Source organism: Cariama cristata, unplaced genomic scaffold (assembly GCF_000690535.1).
Source record: "Cariama cristata isolate BGI_N322 unplaced genomic scaffold, ASM69053v1 scaffold5321, whole genome shotgun sequence".
NCBI lineage: Eukaryota > Metazoa > Chordata > Aves > Cariamiformes > Cariamidae > Cariama > Cariama cristata.
In genome coordinates, this window is record NW_009600891.1 from 18392 (window position 1) to 25192 (window position 6801).

Sequence of the window (6801 nt, forward strand, 5' to 3'; positions counted from 1 at the left end):
TTACGTACTACTTCTCACAAATAATTCACTCAGAGTTCAACCATTACTCTGAAATCAATGGTTCCCTGATAAAGAAACAATTTCTTCTTTATGAAAAGAACTTTGCAAAAAATCAAACACAATGTTCTTGTAATTTGTGACTGGATGTGGGATCAGGAAAAGCCTGAATCAGGACTGTCCTATCTTCCCTTGAAGGGAATCAGCCAAATGACACAAAAAGCTTGACATCACTAGAGGTAGGCTTTAACACAAAGATAATTATTAGAATAAATAAAGGCTGCATTTAAAGAATGCAACCAAGGACGCATTCTTTCTCTATTTGGTACTTTCAGGAGCAGTTAATTTCATCCTAATGCAGAGGTCCAGCAGAAATCAGAAAACAATATCCTAAAAATATCCATTTCTCTCCGTTGGCTAGGGAGACAACTCACTTTGACTTGAGCTTAGATGTAGATATATTCACTGCTTACTGATGTCTAGAAATAGTTGAAACACATTCCACCCTTCCAGTCCCAGAACTTTAAGTGGATTCTTGGGTTGAACACTCTCTGCACAGTCACCTTCAAGTCATGACTAAAATCTCTTTCTTCTACCTAAAAAAGACTGGGTTTAGGTTGTTCCTAATTGTTTCTCACACTGACTTGTTTTGCTGAGGCCCTGCTCTCCTCTTTGTCCGCTTGGCTGACCTTATACTCTTAGACTTACTCTCACAGTAAGTGTAGTCTCACATTCTTCACAAAATTTGCAATATTCAGCATTTATAGAGTAAACTGGAAATAATTCACAACTGGGTCAAGCGGGGATCTATCAATGCATACATAGTAACATAAGGACATAGTGAAATGGTAACATTTCCATCTTTCCCTTTTGAAGTGATAGCAACAACTCTGCAGTTGTTCTGGGTTCTCCCCAGAACCTTTTCCACAGAACTACTAATGGTCAAAAAATGGAGACACAAACGGTTGGAATCTAGTAGGGTTGAGAACTGACAGGGTAGAGAGGAAGATCAAGAATCTTCGTACTCTCATTACGGAAAGAATAACCTAGTTTTACGATCAAGAGCTCCAATGACATGGAGCCTGGAAAAACTCAAAATAGCCATTCCCTTAGCTGAGAAGTGCCATGGCCAAGGAGAGGCACACTGCCATCAGGGGCTGACCCACAGGGTAACGTGAGCCATGAAGGAGCACAAAGAACATCACCCCAGGAAACCTTGTACCACATCCTAACGCTAATGAGTGCAAAGAATACAAGATCTCTTTCACTATATTAGACAAGGAAGCTAACAAGTCCTGACCCTACTAAGTGTCAGATGGGAAATCCTACACCTACAGAGAAAAGAAAACAAGCCGCTGCTGAAAACATACAGTCACAGTTTTCTCATTATCATCATAGTCTTTATAACTAGCAGAGCCTTTCTTTCTCATGATGGTTACAACAACTCATAGCAGTTAAGGATGAAAGGGAAAATGATTGCAAAATACATTAAGAGACTGCCTAGTGTTACTTTAATGCTCCCAGTGCTGTTCTGTTTTTTAATACTTGGGGCAAAATGCAGTATGAACTGATATTGCTTAAAAAAATTAGCAGTAGAAAAGTATATAAGAATGGTGCTTTTGTTGGTAATTCAGTTTACCAGAAACATTTTTACCTCAAGTTTCCTTTAATATTTTCTAGTGGTTCTGAATATGAATGGATAGAGCAGTAGAAGAGGTGGGAAAGAATCATAATGTGGTGAAGAAATGGTGTAATGTCTTCTCTCTAGTCATATTTTCTTCATTCCTACCTTCAGTGCGAGAAATAGGAATGAGGATTGATTCTTTGCATAAAAAGATTTAAGTTTTTACCTCCGGGGAATGAGAAGTTAGGCAGTAATTTGATCAAAAGTCAAAATGCTGGGACAGCACTAATATCAGCACAATAGTCTCTTAAATGTGCCTTAGCTTTGCAAACAAAGCTCCACCACTCAGAATTCTCCTTGAGATAATTTTCCAGACCACTAGAAGATTATCCAGTCCTGACGGAAAAAGATCAAAATTTTATTTAGCAGTAAGTAGAATATCTTATTATAATAAGGAAGACACCAGTTTTTGTAAGAAGCCAGAATGATCAAGGAAGAAACCACTTCTCTTACTCATGTTTGCTATGGCTACAAAGCAGAATGCTGGTATCATATCGCTATCAGGCTAGTTCAAACAGCTCAGAGTTCACACACATTGCAAATCATGTTCAAGATGATGGATAAATATTGGTCAGTACTTTCCACAGTACAATGTCTACAGCATAGAAACACTTCGGATGTGGGACGCTTTGCACATACTCTGTGTAAGCTGAGGAATGGGACCACCTATTAAAAGTCGCTGCTGACTGTGCGGATCTTTGCTGCTTGCTAGGTTGGTTCAATCATTTTCCCTTGTTCTCTCATACAGCCCTTAAACATTAGAAAAGCCCATACAAATTCCATCCATTCCACATTGCCCATCTTCATATTTTGGCTTATCATTGGGTTTTGACAAAAATACTCTACAGTGCTTAGGGATCCAGCATACCTATTACTTAAAGCACTAATCCTAACCTTTGCATGCTGTCTCCCTGAGATTTTTTATTGCCCTGTTATCTCTTAGCTTTTATTTGTGTTGTAAATCTTTCAGTTATTAACTATGTTTTCATCATGTTTATACAGCATCTCAAATGATTGGCCCTCAGCTCTGTTTGTTTGGCCTCTGTTATTACAGAAGAGGTAGCAGTACAAAATAATATTTTCCTCTCTCCCCCAAATTAACTAAATGCCAGAATTTGGGAACACTTACATAAGTGGTAATCAGATTTCTGCTTGTATCTCAGCTACAAATGCTACAGACCCTAGATGTCTTAATCAAAGTTCTCATGGGTAACAATCACTAGCAATCTAGATGACAGCCAAAAAGCTGTCCTAGGTAGCACCTTGGCACTAGACTGTTTAACAACCTAAAAAATCACCTAGCAAGAAGTTCAGTGTGAATGTCCTGGAAGTGCCAGATTAGATCAAACGCTTTCAAAGAGGATCCTGCGTCTAGAGTATTTTTGCCAATCTGGCATTCCTCCAGGCAGTCCTACCTTCTGCACTCCACTTCTAAAATGTCACCACTATTTTTCTTTAAATAAAATATATTGCAGTACAATCTACTTACTGATTCTGAGAATACCACCATTCTTTCACACCTTGAATCCCATTTGTCATATTGTGCACTCCTGAGACCAGTGGTTCTTTTTACCAAGTAAACTATGCAAAGCAATCCCATTTGTCATATTGCGCAGTCTTGAGATCAACGGTTCTTTTTACCAAGTAAACTATGCAAAGAACCTGCATAAAAGTAAACAGAAGTTTTATAAATCAAACCTTAAGTGTCTAAATGCATTCCCATTTCCACCAGTAATTTAAAGAGTTGAAGCAGAAACATCGTCTTTGCAGCCGTTATAATTCAAACACTGAAACTTGTAAACCTTTTCTTATAGCCCATTTTCAAAATGTCCACGCTTAATATGATAGGTATTTCTGCTTCTGGTAATTTGTGCTACCAGAGAGGTACAAACAGCGAACGTGACGCTACTCCCTGTAGGTACTTTACTTCTAGACTATGTCTATAAACACAGAAAAAATACAATTTTTGTAATTTCTTCAAATTTAATTTCGGGTATCATATGATATAAATTAGAGATCCCTAAATCCTTCCCAAATTGAGTGTCTATTCGCAAGCTGATGTGCACTCATGCACATCAAACGTGCATGCCACAGATGCTTTGAGGTACATCTTCTCCAGTGTGAACTTCTCCTTGGGCTACAATCCCTTCAGACTTATACCTGCTGCAGCATCGACATAACCACGGCCACAGACGCTTTGAGGTGTACCTGCTCTGGTGTGGACCTACCCATGGCCACAGACGCTTCGGGGTGTCTTGCCCCCACACATGGATTCATCCACAGGTCACAGTTCCTTCAACTCTAGTTCCCACTGGAATTCCAGTCTGCCCAGTACAGCAGCGCAGAAACAGCAGCGATGCCCTGGCCATCTGCCAGTCCAGGTCCATCGCCATTGCTGTTATCAAAATGTTCCCAGGCACAGCAGGGTAAGATGATCAGCAGTACAGCAAGCAGCGAAATCAAAAAGCAGCTGCTAACGAGCAGTAGACTCTAACATAGAGTAAGGCAAGCAAGCCCCAAGGTAAGAACAGGACCCTGTGAATTAATAGCTAAACAGCAATAACAGCTATAAATTCCATCTGGCACATTCCAGTGAAATCTGCCGTTATCTCGAACCCTTCGAGCCTCACGCTGGGTGCCAAAAAGGACTGTCGTGGTTTAACACCAGAGGATTCCCAGGAATTACTTGAATGAAAAAAATGAAATTACGAGAAGATGGATGTACAGGTAATCACAGTGAGAAGCCCAAATATTTGGAAAAGCTTCCTCAAAGTAGCAAGAGTTACTGACAGAAGACAGTTTGTGACATCAGTTTTTGCTTTCTTGAGTCCTGCAGCACATTTTTTCAGTTCAGGATCAAAGTCCGATACAACTATTTTACCCTCTCCGGTTTATGAGAATGTGCTTTCCAGCTACTTTATGATATTGTTACAGCATTGGCCCATGTGTGCCAATATTGAGGTGCTCACAATGAGCTGTATATTAAAACCTCACATGAGTTTGCAGCTCTCAAACTGTTAATTCCCCAAAAGGTGACCCAATCTGCCAAACAAAAAGACCACCTGATTGAACTAACTCCAGTATAAATATTTAATCTTACTATTAAGGTAGATATTAGCAGAAACAGAAGCAGAATCCTCTGGAATCTAAAACATTTACGAACTGAAGACTTACCTTCCTGCATGTTGCAGCACTGACCTAGTTTGCATGCATTTTCATAGCAACTACAGACATACTATTTGTCTTTGCTTACACGATATCAATCATAATTACGATCTGGAAACAGTATCAGTTAAAGTGGGCAAAAGCATTTTAAGACCATTAATAGTGAAAGCATGGAGTCATACGACAGACATCATTTACAGATTGTTCAGCTGCTACATCACTAACAGTATTTCTTGCTTTTAGAAAGGGTTGGGTTTGGGTCTTTTACATCAGTGACTGATTCACTTGCCTTGACTCTTTTTCATCAACAGAGATAAGAATAAACGTGAACATATATGCAACGTACTAGAAAACCCATCATATTTCAGGATACTCAATAACATTAAAATAAAAAAAAATGGAATAAAACTTGGCAGCCCTGACTAACTGAAGTAGACTGCTGAACACTACCTTCATTAAAATACTGTGTCACAGAGTGCTAGGCTCTAAATTAATAAAGTCTGAAGTTAAGAATTCTTTGTTACTGATCTAGAAAGCCTGGCTACTTAAAAATAGAAACAATTACATGCTTTACTAATCTGCTAAACTGCAAAGCAAGGTTATTAGATAGGGCTGCAAACAATTTGTTGGGCATACAAAAAACCCGATATGAGGATTTAATATTCTTTTCAAATAAAATGTCTCCTAAAAAGATGAGAAATTTTAGGCACTCATTCTAAAAGTATTACATTGAAAAACACATGTACTCTCCAACAAATAACCTGTCTGTTAGGGGTCTCTCCATCTTTCTCTGTGTACTATGTAATTTCTGTAAAAGAAGTCTAAATATTACATCAGAAAATAATATATGACTGCTTTGATAATCAGTCATATGATTGTATTATGTCTTTAAAATAAGCAATTTTCATTATTCTTATTACCACAATTGATGTTGGTTTTATTTAAATTTATCTCAGCAAATATTTTATTTAAATCAGATGCAGCAACAGTGATGCTATAGCAGTAAACATTTGAATTTCATCCCTTTCCCTTCAAATCTGAAAAACTTTTATATATGCTTTAAATCTATACCAGTTTAAAATACTCAACTGAGTTTGCAATTTTTCCCAGGACCATATATGTACACAGGTTACAGACACGTCTCCAAGGCTTGTTTGTCACACATTTAGGAGCGTATATGACAAAGCAGCAAATAAAGGTAAGCTTCTGAGCTGTGAGTAAGTCTCACTTTAGGTCTGGGTGACTAGGTGACCAATAAAGCCAGTGGACAGTGTCACTTTTGTGTAACATATTCCAATGACAACTTAAAACTTATCAAGCAATAGAATAATCTCATTTATCTGCATTTTTTTAAAAAAAAGTTGTAACTCATATGCAAGTACAACATTGAAGAATGGCATCTCTGCTTAACATACCACCAAAATAGCTGGTGGTCAAACACTGGTACTGTCCAGAATCCTTCCTTTCAGTGGGGTGGTTGATGATCAGATCTCCTCTCATGAAACTGTAGCAATAATCACTTTCAATTTCGATTTCAGTTCCATTTCAAGGCCATCTTACGAAAAAAGAAAGAAGTTCCTTGAGCCTTTTATGGCCAAAGGAAGGCATCAAGCTTAATGTACAGAACCTGGCAGCCCTGGCTGTTGCTGAGGAGGACAGCTACTCAAAGATAACCTGCACAGGAACACATTACTTGGGCAGAGTTTTGGATGGAGAGGTTCCACAAGGCATGGCTAAGCTTTCCTGAAAAAGGCAACTCAAAACAGATCTTTGGCCTCTGAGGAGAAAGTATAGTCCTCATTTTACCAATACTGATTTAAATTTGTGACCCTTTTTTGCAAAACCATCAACTGTGCTTATGATAATCAAAGTTTCAATTCATGTTTTATCATTAAAGCCTTAGGCCCAGATGAGCTAGAGATTTCATAGAGCTGAGTCTGCACTGCATCAGAGCA